Here is a 20,853-nt window from a genome sequence, read left to right as displayed (position 1 = left end):
ACACAGCTTATCTTCCATATTGCCACAGATAAATTGGTTATTATTGAAAGTCAACTTAAATGTTTTTAAAAAGGTCTCGAAGATAGTTTAACACCCTACAAAGTCCCTCAGATTCATTTTCTAGGTCCCCCATGTCTCCTGAATGCTCTGCCACATGCCAGGCGTGGTTACATGTGGCACTTCTGGCTGTGGCAGTTTCAGCACCTCAAACTATGTTTCCTATGGCTGACTAGAAAGCACAAAAACTTCCTGACACCCCTCCCTCATTCCTGGTCACTCTCTCCTGAGCATGATGTCATGATGATTGACCTTCCTCTTCACAGACCTGAGGAGGATGCACATTGAAGAGGAGATGAGGGGCATGTGTTCATCAATTCTGCCCGTCACTTATTTATCAGCCATTGGGACCTCACGATCATAAAAATGGATTCCTTGCATCACCGAATGAATGGAGAAGCTGTTTGTACATTCAAGGCTGAGTGTTATTGGACTGTTGGAAATAGTGTACTTGGCTATATTCAGAAGTGCCATAGAACTTAATGGAACAACAGTGTGTGTGCTTCACTTGCCTCTCGATTCAGGCGAGTAGAACAAGACCTTGGTGGTTGTTATCAATACTGGGTCAAGGGATTGGACCCTACTAATCAGCAAGTTACCCCTATAGTGTGGATAATAATCTGAAATAGCCAGAATACCACTTTAAAATAGATATTATCGGTAATAAAGTTCAGTACGAGATATTCCTGCCATAGTCTCTTTCAGACAGATGTAGACACTGCCTGTTGTTTTATCTTTCAGTATAAAGGTCAGGGGTTTGTCTGTTTTCCCAACAGGTGGTCCCATAGGTGCATTTAGGCTTACCTGTGTATGTGTCAGGGGCAGAAACAAACAGTTGAGAGGCCATTGACAACAACAATTACAGGCCCATTGTTTTCCAGTATCTGAGCATAGCGCTCCAGCTTCTGTCTGACAATATGTCAGCCATGAAGTTCATTAGCTCAGGCAACTATCCCCAGTCTAAGGCTGGTCTTACACGGCTGTAATGTAAGTCCGCAAATGGTCCACAATAAAGGGTTTTCAATTGTGGACCATTTGCGGACACATTATATTCAATGCGGCCTCTTACACCACCGTATATTTTATCTGTTGTGTGCCGGCCGCAACCGTGTCCGCACTTTAGAGAGCAGGTCCTCAAAGGTCGTGAATTCATAGAACTCTATGGGCGAGTGCGGCAGTTCACGGGCGTCTGCGGTGTCTATGTGTTGATCAGCAACTAGTGTTGCTGATTAGCAACTTGCGGACCGTAAAATCATTACAGCTGTCTAAGACATTCCTTAAAGACAGTAGAATGTTTCTGGTGAAAGCTGATAGGGCCCCCCCGATGTACTGGCCCCACGGGCCGGAAAGTTCACTGAGTTTTCCTCCGCAGACTTTCTGTTACAATCATATCTATGGGAAAGCTTTCCATAGATATAACTGACATGCTGCAATTTTCAAAACCGCAACGGTTTTGGAAATCTCAGTGTATCCGCGCTGCAATTTTTTTCCGCAAAGTGGGCATGGGATTTGCATAAATCCCATCCACTTTGCAAGTACTGTATAACTTTGCGATTTTTCCCGCTACTACTGTACTTCACATCGATTTAGGTGCCCACCTAGTACACTGTGTGTCCCTGGCCTTGGAGAGCTCTTGACGGCAGCAGATTTTATAGCATTTTATATTTTTTCTAGCATAGTTTGACTTTCCTAGTCTCCAGTATCCTATCATGACATAGTCAGTCATTTTTTTTCTATATTAAGAGTTTTACAGTTAGTTATCGTCCCCTCTGATCTTCCTGTCTACAATATATTTTACACCTACATGGGAATATTTACTGAATGTGAAAATATTTCCGTTTGACGCAAGCCTGAAAAGTAAGCAAGAATTACATCTGCCCTTCCTCTGAAGGAAACGGTTTTTCCCATATTTCCTTTGGATTCAGAATAAATAAGTGTTCAGAATAAATGTCTTGTATTACGTAAAACTGGAGGGTTTAGAAGCAGGGATATCTGAAGTGCTCTTGAGAATCTGTTCCCAATTTGAACATGGCAGAACAATGGGTGTGACATCAGTAAGCCGCAGCTGAGCTCGGAGGACAAGTGCTGCGTTACTACTAGAAAGCATTTGTGCTGTGTAGCAGTAATGTGTTTCTTATTATTCTACGCCTATCCACAGCAGTGAAGGATGACTTGAAAAGATCAGGGGTGCACAATGTATGGGAATCCAATTTGCATATGAAATAGCAGAAGTGGAGCCTGTTTTCTGGGCCGCTTCTCTTGAGTGGTCAAACAAGATTGATGGCGGTTTAGCAATATGCAGCACTGTACAGGCGGGCCGATTCACAGCCTCATTTAGACTCGGCGGCTCCAGTATGTTACTGTGTGACTTCTACTAATCACTTATCTGTTTTGGGCTATTAACATCATCATCTGCATAATAGCCTTGAAATGCTATCAGACAATCTAGGATTAAACGCTGCTGAGACGTTACCATAAATATACTTGCACTTACATAAAACCATACATTTGTGTTCTAACTGTACCTTGCCTTAAAGTGTTTTTTTTGGTCCTAGGGCCAGTTTTAATGCCAATAATCTATGTACAGGATAGGACATTGGAATCAAATCGGTGGGAGTCCAGTTTTACTGGGTAGTTTTCACCAACTATGTGCATGTATGGAAATGTTTTCCCCATTCAAATGAACAAGAGCAGAACTCCCATAGTATTTTGTTTGTGTTGCTGGAGACTGCCCAAAACAGCTGATCAGCACAGGGTCAAGGTGTATGACTCCCACCGGTCTGGTGCTCATGATCTATCTTGATGATATGTCATTCGTAACAAAATTTACCAGAGGACCAGAAAATCCCTTTGATGGATAACTTGTGTTTGGATCTAGCTATCGTCATACATTCCAGAAAGACGTAATACCTGCTAACCAAGAACCCTCTTTCTTTTTTGGGATCGCTTATAGAGTCAGGTATATGTTGAGGAAACACTCCTATTTTGCTGCATTATTTTGAGCCAATGTCAGGAGTGGCTTGAAAAGGAATGGGAAAAATATAGGATATGCCTAAATGTCGCCCTTCTGTTAAAGGGATTCTATTATTAGAATCCCATATTTTATTACTGACACGTAGGAATAGCCTTAAGAAAGGCTGTTTTTTTCCTACCTTTAGAAGTTCTCTCCGCGCTGCCGTTCAGTAGATATTCCCGGTTTTTCGGCGTTATGCAAATGAGTTGTCTCGCAGCACTGGGGGCATTTCCCTGTGCTCAAACAGCACTGGGGGTGTCCCCTGTGCTGCTTAAAAACTTGGGAATATCTACCGAACAGCGGCGCGGAGAAGACTTCTAAAGGTAGGAGAAGAATAGCCTTTCTTAAGGCCATTCCTAAGTGTTAATAGTAAAATATGGGATTCTAGTGATAGAATCCCTTAAAATTCACTCCTGACTGCAGCAAAATCTGTAGCAAAAAAAACTTTGCAGCCCCATGGATAAGCAATTTTTTCTTGTTGCAGATTTTGCTGTGTTTTGTTTTGCTTTTCAAAAGCCAAAATAAGCTACAAAAGGAAGGAGGAAATATCTATATTTCTCACTTCTGTTAAATTCACTCCTGGCTTTGGTTCTGTCCACTTGAAAAGTCGGACATCTTTACAAGCGGACAGTGAAGGACAGGCACGGAGTGCAAAAGAACGCACCCGATCTCCATTTAAATGAATGACAAGTGTCACGGACACAGCTAGTGTCCGCTCCTAATGTCCGTGCAAGATTTTGAACGGACACTAGGAGCGGACAGTACCTGTCGGACACTGACGGTAGTGTGAACGCTCCCTTACAAAAAAAAACCTGCTTTTCTGCAACTTGGGACTTCAGCCTTAAGGAGATAATAAAATAAGGGATTTGGGGAAGTTGGGAATTTAAGCAGAAAAGTAGCAAACAAAGTTACATATGGGTAAATGTAAGGTTATGCACTTGGAACTAGAAAATGAAAGCATTTATATACAGGAACCCCTAGTGATTAGAAAAAATTGGGTGTGCAAGTTCTCTCAACATTGAGAATGGTTTGTGGGTGTGCATGGTCAACCACTATTGCATTTGTGCCCGCGGGACTGCAGAGATTGCAGTCCCATAGAAGTGACTAGAGCTGTAGGACTCCAATCATGTGGCTAGGGGATAAAGGCCATAAATGGAAAACCTTAACTTGTCAATTACATAGCAAATAGTAAAACATGGGCAGAAATGTCACTACAAGGGGCTTAAAGGGGTATTCCCACGGATATAGTCATATTTAAATTTGTAGAACTTGAAAGGTTTGATTCAGATCTGCACATGCGTTTTCGTTCGGGGTGTCCGCTTGGGGACCCACGAACGGAAACCTAATCCGCATAAAAAAAAGTAGTTAGTTTAGGAAACCCGCGGACCTCATAGAATATAATGGGATCTGCATGGTTTCCGTCAGAAAAGGGCCACAAATGCAGAAACAAAGCACAGCTTGCAGGACTTTTCATGTGGAGAGGGGAACGGAATCCCCATTTGGAGTGGCAAGCGCAGATTTGGGTCTGACCTGTACGGCCAACGTTTAACAACCAAAACCAACCTATACCAGTCACCAGCCATACCAGGCTTGGATTTCTCCACTTGTACTAATGTTATTATTGACAAGAACATGGAAACACATGACATTATGATCCCAGATCACTAGCTTCCTCCCACAGTTGGGATGCCTGAGCTGGCACTGATGCTTGGCATAGGTCTGCTTACACAATGACATTTGAGAATGTAGAATGCAGGTATACTGATATCTGGAACCCTAAACACTAGCACATGACTCTTCAGTTTCAGTGACTCAGACACATAAAGCACAGGATCCCATGACACTGGCCTTTGCGGTGGCAGGTCATTGGCACATGACGTTTTGGGTCAGACACTGTGTTACTCAGCTCAGTATACGGGAGCATTGCCTAGTTACATGTATGCTATCTTACCCATGTGCAATGTTAGTAGCGCCATCATTCTTCTTTAGCCATCGGCTGCTTGTACTGATTTCTTAAGCTCTCACATAACTAAGCAGCAGTTCAGTCCTATAACATTTGTGCTCACGTATTTGTGTTACTAGGTCTAAACACTAAATTAGCTTCTTAATTTTCTATCGCTGTGGAGAGTACAATTAAAATGCTTAAGTAGGTGTTACATAGACATGGTTAAGTGCTTTAATTTCATCGCAACATCAAGTAAATGTTACTAAATAAGACTGCAACTTTAATTACAAGCGTGCCTACTTATATGCCCACAGGACTGGCAGAAATGCAGATTCTATTTGTTGAGCGTTGCCAAATGAAGTGAGAAAATCAGATCCATTTTATTATCTAGCTTGTGATTTGTTTTTCTGCTGTTCGGAGATAGGGGTGCAGGTTGAATTTATTCCTTTATTTGTTTTACTCAACTGAGACGGCTGAAATAAAGACGCCTCAGGGTTCTTCTTACTACAGAGGTAGACAATAGCATAATGTATGTATATTCTATAGCATCTTCAGTGGTTTCTTGGGAAAGAGTTGGCCATCAAATGACATGAAAACATCCTATAGGCATATATGATGTTCCCTAAATTTCCTTCTGGCTGAACATGTCTAGATAAGGCTGAGTTCAGATGGGGTTTTTTGATCCGGAATTTGACGCGGAGGCCGCCTCAGATTCCGGACCAAAAAATGGCTAGCCGCGCCTGCACGGAGATCCAGTTGCGGAATTCCGAACTGGATTAGGCCCAAATGAATGTGCCTAGTCAGGAGGGAGGTGTCGCGAGGTGGATGTCCGCAGCTGAGCCATGGAATCTGCCTGAAGAAAGGGTATGTCGCTTCTTTTTTCCGCAAGCGGGAACACACCGCTCGCGGAAAAAGGAAATGACTGGCACCCATTGATTTCAATAGGAGGCGGTTTTTTGAGCAGGATTTTGAGGTGGATTCTGCGTCAAAATTCTGACCAAAAAAACTCCATCTGAACTGAGCCTAAAGATGTGAGGAGATGAGCAGCTTTTTTGCGATATGTTATCACAAAGTGATATGCGGTTACCAAGTAGGGTTTTGTGAGCATGTCACAAACCAGATTAGAGGTAAGTTATGAATGCAGTCATCTGAATGTAAACATTGGCAAGCAATGAAAACATATCTTGTATGGTGTCATGCAGGTTGTATCAGCAAGAAAACCACTTTTTAATTCCCAGAAGTGCTCAGGAGTTGGCCCCTTCATGTATAGTGCCACAGCCTCCATATTGAATGTTTCCCATCTCTGCCCCCTGCTCTGATTAACAAAACAATACAATACGAAGAAGCTTTATTGGCACGTCCAAAGGCAAGTAGAGTGGGGTTGGGGTAGGTGGTGGACTTAGGGTAGGTGGTTTGAGGTACAATAGTCTGTGTGGCTTGAACTTTGGTTCAGTCCAAAGAGCCCAGGGCAATATACATAAATGGTGGTGTCTCCTGTGCATTTGCAAATACAGTACTCTGTGCTTGAAAACATGGGTTTCCCATCCACCATATAACGCTGATGGGGTCAAAATTGCACACACCGTTCCCAGATTCCCTTTTAGCAGAGAATAGTGTAAAAAATGCAAAAAAAAAAAACCTTAGGAAGAGAAATCGGCACATGCCAAGTACACATGTGGTGTATACACAGCAGGTTTCTCACTGTATTCCATTACCAGTGACTATTCCACTGTGATGTACAGCAGCAATGTAGTACATGGGATTTAAACAAACCCTATGCACACACTGCAGAAAATAAAACTGCAGAAAAAAAATGTCAGATCACTTACGGTTTTCAACTTCTGAGTGATTGCTGGACCAGTTGCCTGGAAATTATGAGAGCCTTGTCAAAAATCAGCCATTTTCGGACATCCTGCAGCGGAGCTGAGAAATAGCCTTGGTCCGTAGTCTAAGAAACCGCAGCAGCAAAATACTCAGCAAATCGTATGGGTGTGGGGATTTGTATATGGACATTATTATATGTTTAAAAGCCATATCTCCTATTGTGTGCAGATTTTGTATGCAGTGTGTAAATGAGATGTCTAAAAAATTCTGCATTCTAAGGAACAGCTTTTTGTACCAGATGTGTATAATGCAGAAGAAAGCTCCGAGGGCAGCAGTACTCGCCTCCTCCACAGAGACGGTGATGTCCAGGAATAAACAATGTTATATTATATTAGAGAAGCCGCCTGGAACTAATGGCTGCAGCAATGTGCTTGTGAAGCAAGGGTTAATTGTCGTATTACAACACACAAGGTCAGGACAACAACTTGACCTAAGGTGTTAAAGGCTCAGCTTCTTCTGATTCCTCTTTTCCATTTTTGTTTTGTACGTAAGTGAAACCTCCTGCTGCTAGGCAGTTTTTGACCCGGGTGCTAAATCAGCCAACATAAACCCTGCAACTGAAAAGCAGCAGGTGAGAGCTGAGAGGTGAAGGATATCCCAATGTCAGCACTATGCACAGGGAAACCGTTCCGGATAAGATAGTTTTCATCTGTAGCAACTGTTAATATAAGAGCACAAGGTCAAATTGCAAGTTACTGTAGTAATGGAAGACATGGCAGAACTGCAGTATATGTGCCGAGCCCTACAGATCATGGAACTTACAATGGGTTAGACTGAAAGCTATGCACATCAAAATGGCTCTGTACCAGACCGCTTTATATTGACCATCGTCTGATCCTGGCGTTAGACCTGTCAGGGAAGCCCCTGCTATCCGTCTGGAGTGGTTTAATGCAGACTTATATTTAGTATTCAGTCTTAATTGTGTGTCACTGATAATCCCACTCACCTTCTGTACGGTACCATATACATGTAATGCTGTGACACCCTGCGCAGCCTGGCGCTACAGTGTAGTTGTGCACTTCAGGCATAAGAAACGCCACAGCACTTCAGCCATATTAACCGTCACAGTGCTTGAGGCATATTAAACCTCACAGCACATCAGGCATACAAAATGTTGCAGCACATTAAGCATATTAAACGTCACAGAAGTTTGTATGAAAAAACCTCAGAGCACTTTAAAAATACAAAATGTTGCAGGACTTCAGGCCTACAAAATGTCACTGCACATAGAGTATAATGAAAACTTCTCATCACTTGAGGCATATTAAACGTTACAGCAATTCATACATACGAAACATCACAGCACTTCAGATATGAAAAACGTCACAGCACTAGAGGCATATGAAACGTCACAGCACTAGAGGCATATGAAACGTCACAGCACTAGAGGCATATGAAACGTTACAGCACTAGAGGCATATGAAACGTCACAGCACTAGAGGCATATGAAACGTCACAGCACTAGAGGCATATGAAACGTCACAGCACTAGAGGCATATGAAACGTTACAGCACTAGAGGCATATGAAACGTCACAGCACTAGAGGCATATGAAACGTCACAGCACTAGAGGCATATGAAACGTCACAGCACTAGAGGCATATGAAACGTTACAGCAATTCATACATACGAAACGTCACAGCAATTCAGATATGAAAAACGTCACAGCACTAGAGGCATATGAAACGTCACACCACTAGAGGCATATCAAACGTCACAGCAATTCATACATATGAAACGTCACAGCAATTCATACATACAAAACGTCACACCACTAGAGGCATATGAAACATCACAGCACTAGAGGCATATGAAACATCACAGCACTAGAGGCATATGAAACGTCACAGCAATTCATACATATGAAACGTCACAGCAATTCATACATACAAAACGTCACACCACTAGAGGCATATGAAACATCACAGCACTAGAGGCATATGAAACGTCACAGCAATTCATACATACAAAACGTCACAGCAATTCAGATATGAAAAACGTCACAGCACTAGAGGCATATGAAACGTCACAGCAATTCATACATACGAAACGTCACAGCAATTCATACATACAAAACGTCACAGCAATTCAGATATGAAAAACGTCACAGCACTAGAGGCATATGAAACGTCACAGCAATTCATACATACGAAACGTCACAGCAATTCATACATACAAAACGTCACAGCAATTCAGATGTGAAAAACGTCTCAGCACTTGACGCATATAAACCGTCACAGCACTTGAGGAGTATAAAACATCGCAGCACTTGAGGAGTATAAAACGCCACAGCACTTCAAATATGAATAGCACAGTCTAGGGAGAACTGCCAAGTCAGTTCTCCCTAGACTGTGCTGATGAGATCCAATCAGATCGGCGCCGTCCACAGTTGGGATGATACTGAGTTGGCAAAATCCCGCATCATTGCAATTAAAGGCTTGTTGGAAAGTCGGGCATGATGTTCAAGGTAGCTGCTTCCCATAGAGGGCATCATACAGAGTCAGTGTTTTCTTATTTACACCTTGGGAAACACAGTTGCATATTCTTCCCATTTGTATGACGGTGTAATACTGCAGTGTTGAAGTAACGTGAAGGGCCATATAGAGTGTTAATAGATAGTGCTTGAGGATTGGCATGCGTAGAGTGTAACATTATTACAAGATTATGCCGCCTGTGTGTGCCAGTTGCTTGTTAGCTTCTGTTCATCAAGTAGCGGAGCAATACAGGGAGCGGAGAGCCTTTGCCCTGGCACCATCAGTGATCCTATTACAGATAATTTCTGTTTCGGTGATTGCTCTGAGTATTACTAATTATATCCAATATAATCACATAAATAATCGTCGGGATTTATTTTTGAGGCGTTTTGCTGATATTCCAGGGAGATTTTCAGCTATTATACACAAAAGGAAGAGATTTGTGTGACTATGAGCTTGTCCTTCTGTTTTCTGTGTCATTGGTCATGGCAGTGGAGTTACTGAGTGGATTGCGGTTTTCTGAATTTACCCTTGTATTGTCACACCGAGTAGCCTAAGGTGTTGGATAAACAAGTCACTTAGCATACACATGTACAGTGTAGAAAATTGCTACACACTGAGGCAGATCATCAATGTCTTGGTGGAAACAGGACATGTTGACATCTTGCTGATCGCTCGGACATCACTCTGACAGGTTATTGACTTTAGCTCAGGTTTTTACAAAGATACTAAAATATCCAAATAGCAGTCATAAGTGCACGCATGTTGCTACCGGCATAGCTTAGACGTTCTCCTGCTGTGCTGGACATCCATCACCGCTCTGTGAAGAGCCTCTAATATATAGCTATTGTAGCCAGTGCAGAAATGAATCAGGGCTTAGAGTCACATCAGATCCCATCCTTCTGGAATAAAAACTAAATTGCCTGCAAATACGTACAAGTCCCTGAGTTATACTCTTGATTTTTAGCCACATTCATGTAGAATTTTCTGTGACTGTTCCATACGCTCAAATGGAGCCCAGCTGCAGTACCAGGCACAGCCTCTATGCTGTTCATTGTGCCTGGTGCCTTTAACCATCTGATCAGTGAGTGTGTCAGGAGTCTGACTCTTATCCATCTGAGTCTATTCGCCTTGGTCTCACTTGTTCTACTTTTTGAAATGCTAATAAGGGTTGTCACGGGTCCTAAAAGGCCTTCTCACTTAAAGGGGTTGTCCATTATTAGAAAACAGTGCCACATCCTGATTACGGGTTGTTCCTGGTATTGCAAAGCATCTCCAAGGATTTGATTGCAGCGCAGTTGGAATACCACCCAAGTTTTTCCATTAGTGGAGAACCCCTAAGTGAGATTTTATTTTTTTTTAAAGAAAGCCATGTTTTTATAATGCTGTACAAACATTTTAGATTAGGCCTGATAGTTCTATTGTCCCGACATTATAATTGTGAGCCGTTCTGTAGGTCCCTCTCAGGTCGGGGGATGAAGCTTTGGATAGAATTGCACTAAAGAACGCAAAATCTGCAGGACCTTTAGCCCACTCCATGTCCATCCTGAGGCTGAGTGTAGGTGGGGCTGGTGATGGTTGGAGTTCCCATTCTCTTCTGTGGGAGCATAGGAGATGGCCGTGTACTGTACTTCAGCAATCTTTAGCATTCCCATTAAAGTAAATGGGAATGTTGACCAGCACCAATGTGGAACAAACCTGGGACAAAGTCCTGCTGAGAATCTCGTTAAGAGAAATTAATTTATTAACTTTAAAACATAATATTGTCAGATAATATTTTAATTATGGTCTGTGATGGCCATTGAATCACCGGTTATTACTGTAGGGTACATCGCAGTTGTGCCCATGCATGCGCAGCGCCTGACAATATCTATTCTGCAAGATCAAGTCGGCAGTTCTGCTCCATAGCTAAAGCTGGTGGTTATAATGGGAAAGGTAACAGGTGACACATACAGGGCTTGAGTCTATGGGGAGTCACTGGATCAGGTAGGGCGCTTTCATATGTCCCAAAACTTGGAACAGATTGAAAAAAAAAATAGAAGTCAATGTATTTCTGTATACTTATTTTATTAAAAGATTACTCTTCTAAATATGTCTTATAAAGGACAAAAGAGAAATCGTTTCCATGAATAGTCTCACATTGCATTTAAGTCTTATGTAAGCACGTGATATTTAAACATAATATTACATGGATAAAGGTACAGTATATTACAGACATGGGGTAGCTGTCTCTCTAACACATGAAGACATCAGTGCACGGTGTCTGGATTGGTTACGTCAGAGTCAGGATACATCTGTCTGTTCAGTGTCCAATGCTGTTCATAAAAAGAAGGAATGTATGTGCGGCTAAGCCTGGCGAAAGAGAACCCAGGACATAGACTGAGATCTTTACAGAAGTGCCTAGATACCTTATAAAAACTAATAGCTGAACTTATAGCCACAGCTACTGTTCTTCCTATGGTATTGGTTAAGGACCACCGGAATGTTTTCCATTGAGCCATATAGTGTGACTAGCACTCCATTCACGGCTATGGGGCTACTAGAACTGCAGTCTCTGCACTGGCGCTGCATTCACAAGGAGGAGGCATGGAGGCCTTTCGGTCCCGTTCTCTTGATTGCTGGGAGAGCAGACCACTTAGTTCCCAGCAATTAAGAGAACGGGACCAAAAGGCCTCCATGCCTCCTCCTCCAATAGTCTGCTCCCCAGCGATCCTATACTTATCCCCTATTACTCCCCTATCTGACTTTGTGACTGGAACACAGAGCTCAACAGAACCAGAGCCACAAAGTATTGAGATGAACTTTTGTTATTGACCAAATACTTATTTTCCACCATTGTTTGCAAATAAATTCTCTCCATGTCAGACAATTTTTCTTTTTAAGTGGGAGAACTTGCACAATTGGTGGCTGACTAAATACTTTCTTCCCTACTAATATATGTATACCGTATATACTTGAATATAAGCCGAGGCCCCTAAATTTACCTAATAAAACTGGGAAAACTTATTGACTCGAGTATAAGCCGAGGGGGGGGGGGAGTGCAGCAGCAACTGGAAAATTTTAAAAATTAAAATGGTCGGAGTTTTTGGATGCAGTAGTTGCTGGGAAAGGGGAAGAGGAGGGGGTGTTTTGGTTGTCTGTCTGCCCCTTCCCTGAGCCTGAGGACTGTTTTTTTTTTTTGTTTGTTTTTTTGCCCCCACTTGGAATTCAGTCTGGCTGAATATAGGGTATCGGGTGTTTCCCGACAGAACAGGAGCACTGCAGATACCCTGTATTCAGTAGACCGGGCACTGTCAGACACAGGATACCTAATGTGTTTGTGTTTCACAGTAATTCTCTACTTTTATATGTATTCTAGGGAAAGGAGGGATTTTGAACTTTTATTTAATTTCTTTTTATTATATTTTATTTAAATCATTTTTTTTTCACTATTTTATGGGAGATTCTATATATTACTATTGCGGCTGGTCATAGACTCCCCCCCCCCCCCCCCAATAAATAAATAAATAAAAATATTTTTTTTTGCTTCATTCGAGTATAAGCCGAGGGAGACTTTTTCAGCACAAAAACTGTGCTGAAAAACTCGGCTTATACTCGAGTATATATGGTATATATATATCTCCATATGTACTTCTGGCTTCTTTATGAAAATCCTATATCACCGTACTAGTTATTAAATGTTTATTGCTGTGTTTTATTCTTCTTTAGCTTTTGAATTCAGACTGATAAGGTTCAGCCTGTATAACAAATGCCCAGCAGTGAAACCTATTTGCTGTGGTCTGTGTCCTTGCTGTATTTTTTATTTGCGGCGGAGCAGATTGCTTTGCCTCGAACTTGTTTGGTGTACTGAACAGGTTAATCTCGGAGACTTCTAGAATTATTATAGGAGCGGTGCGTTCTGACCCCTTTGCTAATCACCAACTTTCACCTGTGAGATTGCCCATTCATTGAAGCCGGCCAGCATGCGCTGTGAAATTAGGGCAATGCTTTCAACAATACTGGAATTACCTCTGCAGAAAAAAGGGAAAAGGATTACGATCTATAATTGGAAGTGAAGAATTAAATCCAATTTCATTATTGAGGCAGATCTGATTAAAAGTGGGTGGCTTTTCTTGTGGCTCAGAAAGAAATCCTTTGCTTCTGGTAAATGAGTGCACTGCAGCAATTGACATGACATAATTGAACTAGACCTGTGTATTCACTCCATCACTGCACACCGTGTAGTCTTTGTATAGGATTGGAACTCCACCGCTCCTTGCCAATGAAAATAGTGTCTTTACCTGGGAGAAAAGTCACTTTTAATATCTGCAGTTATGCTGCATCTTTTTCTAACAGTCACAGGCATAGACTTAGACTCGTGCATGTGATTTAATCCAAAGCTGGGGCTGACAGCATAATATCGAGGCACCTTGTTAATTCTGTTATATCAATTCTATTTAAAACACTCAAAATATTTTTTTTTCTAGTTAGACAACGTCTTCGAGGTTAAGGCCCCCTGCAGTGAAGTACCTCTTACCTCTCCCAGTCCGCCAATCATACTCGGGGGTCGGAAAAGACCCCCCGAGTATAATGATAGCAGCAGAAGCGGCTGTTGCCGGGCCCCTAATGTCCCGGGCCCTGTGGCAGCTACCTCTTCTGCTATGGCGGTAGTTACGCCACTGCCTACGGAAATGCTGACAGTTTCTGAATAGGTATAATAGGTTATAATGTGTTTCTGCTGTGGTCAGATTTTTGGCTGCAGCTTGCTACATGGGGCCTTAGCCTAACATGGTTTAAGGCTACACTGCAGTTTGACACAGTAGATGCAAAAGTGGTTTGTTTGTTTTTAATAACTTTTCTATATTTCTCCTTGGAGTTAATGCAGGCAGGGGTGTAGCTGTCAGGGGCCCTGGATCCTAAAGGCCCTGGATTCTAAAGATCCTTTTGCCACATAGGATAAGTCACTATTCTGAATGCCACAATGTATGAAAGAGCCCCATTTCAGATTTTGTATTGAGGCCCAAAAGCTTCATGTTATGCCTCTGACTTCAGACTTGGCTAAACAAAACTAAATTCAGAACTGCACGTGTGTATGTAGCGCTATAGAAAATAGGGAAAAGACAGTAGATGATATAATTCTGATTACAATGTACAGTGAGAATTGTCAGTCCACCAGTAGGCCCATAAACTGAAGATACAAGTCATAACATGTATGAGATGTTTCATTAAATATTACGTGTACATATGTATTATATACAGTATTTACACTGTATCAGTGGCATAACTACCGCAGAGGCAGCGGAGGCAGCTGCCACAGGGCTCGGGCCATTAGGGGGCTCGGTGACAGCCGCTACCACTGCGTTGTGTTTTTTTTTTCTTCAATAGGCCGTTTCCGGCCCTATTTACTTGCCCAGCCAGGATCGGTAAGTGACACCGCGGCCCCACAAATACTATCATTATACTCAGGGGTCTTTGCAGACGTAAAAAACACTGTTACTTACCTCTCCACGATCCTGCCAGGCCTCCTTCCTACTTGTCTGACGTCACATGAACCCGGCCTGCTTCCCGGGTCATGTGACGCCCGACGTCATAGAAGAAGGACGGCAGCGGAGAAGACAGCATAGGAGCTGGGGGACAGGTAAGAAACAGTATTTTTTTATGTTTTTATTCCCCCGGGTCTCCGATTATTATAGAGTATAATAATTGTTTATGGGTGTCAACTATGGGCTATAATACTGTCTGCAGGGGCCACTAAGGGACATAATACTGTGTGCAGGGCCACTAAGGGACATAATACTGTGTGCAGGGCCACTAAGGGACATAATACTGTGTGCAGGGACCACTAAGGGACATAATACTGTGTGCAGGGGCCACTAAGGGACATAATACTGTGTGCAGGGGCCACTAAGGGACATAATACTGTGTGCAGGGGCCACTAAGGGACATAATACTGTGTACAGGGGCCACTAAGGGACATAATACTGTGTGCAGGGGCCACTAAGGGACATAATACTGTGTGCAGGGGCCACTAAGGGACATAATACTGTTTGCAGGGGCCACTAATGGACATAATACTGTGTGCAGGGCTTACTAAGGGACATAATAGAGTACGGAGGAGGGGGTCAGTCGAGGTCTTCGGTGGTGGTGGTGGGGGGGGCATGTCAAAAGTTCGCCACAGGGCCCCGCCATTCCTAGTTACGCCACTGTACTATATATTTATATTCTTTCAAAAATGTTAAATATCAAGATATTGCACCCACAGTATATCCAGATAAGAAAGCTGTGTTTGTACTAAGGAGTCTTGGGGAAAAAAACTGATGCAACTAAGATTTCCCATATATAATGCATTTTGCCTGCATGGCTTCCAGCCCCCATTCTCTCTTCACTGGGCTATTGAAAATACATGCATGTTTCATGTTGGAAACAGTCGGGACCCTGGACAGTTTTATTTCTGTGTGAACACAAGGCAACACAAACATGGACAACAGAATCTCCGCTCCAGGCAGGCAATCTTCAAAAAATGATAAAAGAGCAGAGAGTGTAGGACATCTCTATAAAACAGTGAAAACATAGAAAATACATGAAAGCTCACAGAAGCTGTCAGCCTGCCGAGAGAAAACCAGTCGGCTGACATGTGAAGATGAAAAGTTGGTTGCTGTAACCACTCATCTGTGACTAAGGGTGTCAGGTGAAATCAGTTCTTGTATTGGCCAGAATTGCCGATAATTAGACGAGATATCAATCTTCATTTCTGCCGAATGCGCGCACGCTTTTCTCTTCCACAACTCTTTGAACCTTCTCCTTTATACTCTAAGAACATAGACCTGCACACGTAGTATTTTTGTTGCCCTATGATTGTACTTTTTTTCCATTCCCATAAACAGAGTAAGACTGCTGAGGGAATCATTCGGCAGTAGTAAACTACAACTCAGCATATTCTTTTTTTATGGGTTTTACGGTATTTACTGCTATGTGAGGCATCTCCGAGCATGAACAGCACACAGAATCAGGTAAAGCTAGGTCTAGATTTCAATTTATTATACCTAGAAAATGTTTCTGTCACTAAAGACAGATGCTTCTTGTTGCAAACCTGCATCGGAAACATTTCCATTCTCTGTACTCTCTCACACAGTAGGACAGATTTACTAGTACCGTCTATGAGTAAGACAGTATAAACTTAGACTAGATAGTCTTAAACTGCTCCAGATGTATCAAAGTGTCTGATGCTGAATGACACCACCAATGACACCACCATTTGTTACATTTTTGTGCACAGTGGGGGGATCTATTAAGACCAGTGCATAGTGTGTCAGGTGTAATATTGAGTGTGAGTGGCAGTAGATGTACCAGAATTATCACAAAGATCTGACCTCTTAATAATTCCACCCCATCATTGGAGTGCCCATATGCTAGGATTATAGTCTATATCAGTCAGGAACTAGCATAGAATTCAGGTATAACGCCGGCATTCTTTTATGTCTTATTATTATTATTATTATTATTATTATTATTATTATTATTATTATTACTATTGTTTATTTATATAGCACCATTAATTCCATGGTGCTTTACATTTGGGGAGTCTTAGTCTTAGTAAATCTGCCCACCATGATCCCTACTCTACTCAGCCCAATTTTCTCAAAAGTGGCAAGCAGGTTGGAAAATGTACAATGGGTAAGAATTGCCTAAAGATGACATCACATCTGGATATTGCTACTCTCTTGGCACTTGGAATTAACCTGTTACCAGTTGTCCTATTCCTGATTCTGATCCCTGTCTCATCTAGACTCCCATCTCATCCTGTGGCTTGTCACTTCATGGCTACTCTCCTGGTGTCAATCCTTGAGTCTGTTCCAAACTATGCTATCATTGCACCTCTGCAACTACTGCCAATGACCACCCTGAGGACCACAAGAATCCACATCTCAGATACATGGTCATAACAACTGCAGAATCATCTCTCAAAAGATAGAATGAGGCAGATAATACCCCAGAAAGCTTGCTCAGATTGTCGGACATCGCAGCATGTCAATTATACCTACGGAAACACTGGTGTTTTCCGTATAGATAGAATATGGAGAGAAAGTCCGCAGAGGAAAACTCAGCAGAAAAAAAAAGTGGTATGTTCGGCAGCGGTTCCTGGCCGTGGCTCGCTATGTGGGGCCTTAGCCTAAGAAACAAATTGAAGTGCCCTATCAACCTACAGACTTTTATGGGCGCCAACTCATTGAAACATTTTATGTATAAAAAAATGTTGGAAATCTAGATTTTATCTGGTTTCCAATTCTTGGGAATCCAACATTATACAGGACCCCACTGTACCCCTAGGGACATACCAAGTATGAAAATCAAATCTGCCAAGTATGAGCGCTTGCCACCAAACTTTAAAGCTGATTCACCCGCCAATCTGAATTGCATCTATTATTCATTGCAAATTTAAACATGTGCGGTATGTTCTGTTCAAAACTTCCTCAAATTCTTCTCACTGCCATCTGCGATAGGCTCCATAAAGGGCACAAAGTCAAGGAGCTAAGTGGTTGTGTTAAATTAAATATTGATTGTTTTAACCCATTTCAATAAAGATGCTTGTATAATGGCATTTTGGAGATTTTTTAAAATGCTTTCTACTTTTCACAAAACCAACCTTTCAGATTTTTCAGCAACGAAATTCATAACCATAAGCTAATTTCATTCCACTTTTTCTTAAAACATTCGTAATGTAACTTAAAAAAGCATTATGGAAATTGGTAACATTCAGGAGCTTCAGATTATATTATGCGGTCACTCCAATCGGGCCACTGCTAATGACTTATGTTTTACTATTGATGCATAACGGGGCAGATTTATTAACACTGGCATTTCGTATACCAGTCTTAAAGGGGTTGTCCGGAGAGTAGTAAGTTACTTACCTGGTCCCAGGGATTGCTGATTATGGACCCTGTGGTTGTAGGGACTTCATGACCCGCAGGTCATAAGATCCAAGGCAGTGTTTGACCCATTAGGTCACTCCTCCCCATCTTCTCCAGATGTTACAGGTAATTAGTTACCTGGGCTATGGGGTCTGGCTTTAGTATAGTCAGTCAGTTCCCATAGAACGGATGAGAATGGGGAAGAAGGGGACAGAGCGACCGAGGAGGTCAAATGTTGGCTCAAATCTCATGATCCAAGTGTGGTGATGTCACCAGGAACCACTGGGTCTATCATCAGATTACTACTCCCCAGACATCCCTTTAATAAAGGACTCAACAGGTGAAAGGGATACCACAGACCTGGGAGATAGAACAGATGACGTCACTTACTCAGTGCCAGCAAGGCAGTCGTTCAGTTAATTGCAGTTTGCTGATAAAGCTGAGTCTGTTATCTCTCTATGTAAACACACAGATAACACTGAGTCCATTCTGTACAACCAGCTGCATAATATCTGATCTGCAGAAGGATTGTGTGTCTCGTACAGAAGGTGGAGGGGGGGGATACAGGAAGTGAGAAGCAAACCCTATATATAAGCAAAGCTGATGAGAATGGGGAGGAAGGGGACAGAGCGACCGAGGAGGTCAAATGTTGGCTCAAATCTCATGATCCAAGTGTGGTGGTCACCAGGAACTACTGGGTATGTCATCAGATTACTACTCCCCAGACAATCCCTTTAATAAAGGACTCAACAGGTGAAAGGGATACCAGATTCATCAAGCAGCTCCAGCCTCTTCCAGCCAATCCGACCCTTCACCCAAAGTTTAGTCTCTGGCTGATAAATAGGACCTCTTCACAACACTTGCTTTAGCAGCGATCCCACCCGACTTGCAGAACTTGTAGAACATCTCATGACAGATCATTCGGAGAGTACCCCATACCAGCACAACTCCATATAACATGTCCAGTATGTTTCCAAGTAAATGAGGGTTCTCCTTATCAGAACATTTCCTTCTTAAACTTTTTGCTTTCTGTTTACCGCTTTATATTCTTGTTAGAAAAATATTTTAGTCCCACTTTTAGTGTAAAGCCAATAAGCCATTTCACTGCCTTGTCTGTTTTATTCTATCTGATGAAAACTGAAAGCGATTGTAATGACAGCCTATATAGTATAACAGCGCCGGGGACAACAAATAAACCTAAGAGAAAAACTTAATAAAGGTCATTAAATTATCGGGTGCAGGGATAGCAGCCAAGTGGCTAAAAAGCATCTGCAGCGATCCCTTGTCACTATCCACAAATTAGGCCTTGAAGTGTTCAGATTGCTGGTTCAGAACAGAGGTTAGGACATTGAGGCACTCGCCGCTTTACCCTGTGAACATTTTAACCATAGTGTTTATCTTGTAGTTTATTCTATTTCTTCATATTGTTTTGCAAAATGTGTCAATGGTAATTTTTTGACTTAAAGCAACTATTTTTCTGCAAGCAACTTTTCATAAAAGAAACTAGGTGAATACTGTATATGAAACTTTGTCATATACCTTATTAAAGAAATAGGTTTCAGGAATAGTTATTTTCTACATATAAGTCTATGAAGAGGAGTAGGGGGATAGAAAAGACAAATAATATCTGTTTCTTCACTCTGCTAGTCTTAAAGGGGTTGTCCCATCTCAAGGATCCTATCTATACTGGTAGTTTATGTAGATTGAAGGCGTCTTCTAAATACATTGCTTTAGAAATTCTGCTTTGTTTGCCTGCAATGTGACCTTATTCCTCCCATTGTTTACACAGCGTTGCTATAACCACAGACCTTGGAGATAGGACAGGTGACGTCACTTAGTGCCAGCAAGGCAGTCATTCAGTTAATTGCAGTTTGCTGATAAAGCTGAATCTGTTATCTCTCTATGTAAACACACAGACAACACTGAGTCCACTGAGTCTGTACAACCAGCTGCATAATATCTGATCTGCAGAAGGATTGTGTGTCTTGTACAGAAGGTGGGGGGGAGGAGAAATACAGGAAGTGACAAGCAGACCCTACAGGCAAAGCTGAAACAAGGAGATGGGAAACCCCTTTTAACTCCTTAACACTGCTAGGTTTGTAGATAAGAAGCTAGGTGTGCACAGAATGAGGCACTAAGTGGAGAAGGAAACATATATCCTTAATAAGATCTATGACAAAGTTTCTTCTATTCACATGTACTATTCATTTATGAAAAGTTGTGTATAACTGGAGCTATGACTGCTTAATATTTTGTAATATCTCCATACTATTCTTTCTGGCCATAACCTTCAACTCAAGCATTACCTTTAACTAGGATGCATCATATGTGTAATGTACAGTATAACCATTCTGTTAGTTGTTCCTGCATTGTAGAATAGTATAGGCAAAATGTGGGCTACCAACCATCTGAGTACTGTTGATGGTCCTAATGTTGGGCATTATGTTTCCTCCTATTAGGGTAAGGCCACACATAGTGAAAAACACTGCTGAGTGTCCACAGCCATGTTTAGTAATGTTTCTCACTGCAAAATTGCTGAAATTGGGTGGTTTTTGCCTCATACAGATACCTAATGCTTCTATTCCATTGCTGT

At 42.0% G+C, this 20,853-nt stretch overlaps 1 protein-coding gene across 1 annotated transcript in view; it reads left to right on the top strand.

The window, feature by feature from the left end:
• Positions 1-20,853, top strand: part of CRIM1 (cysteine rich transmembrane BMP regulator 1) — a 530,601-nt gene that overhangs the window by 386,769 nt on the left and 122,979 nt on the right. The window lies entirely within an intron of this gene.

The sequence above is a fragment of the Leptodactylus fuscus genome, chromosome 3, assembly GCF_031893055.1.
Source record: "Leptodactylus fuscus isolate aLepFus1 chromosome 3, aLepFus1.hap2, whole genome shotgun sequence".
NCBI classification, from domain to species: domain Eukaryota; kingdom Metazoa; phylum Chordata; class Amphibia; order Anura; family Leptodactylidae; genus Leptodactylus; species Leptodactylus fuscus.
The sequence above is the reverse complement of the archived record's forward strand: the minus strand, read 5'-3'. Positions and strand labels throughout refer to the sequence as shown.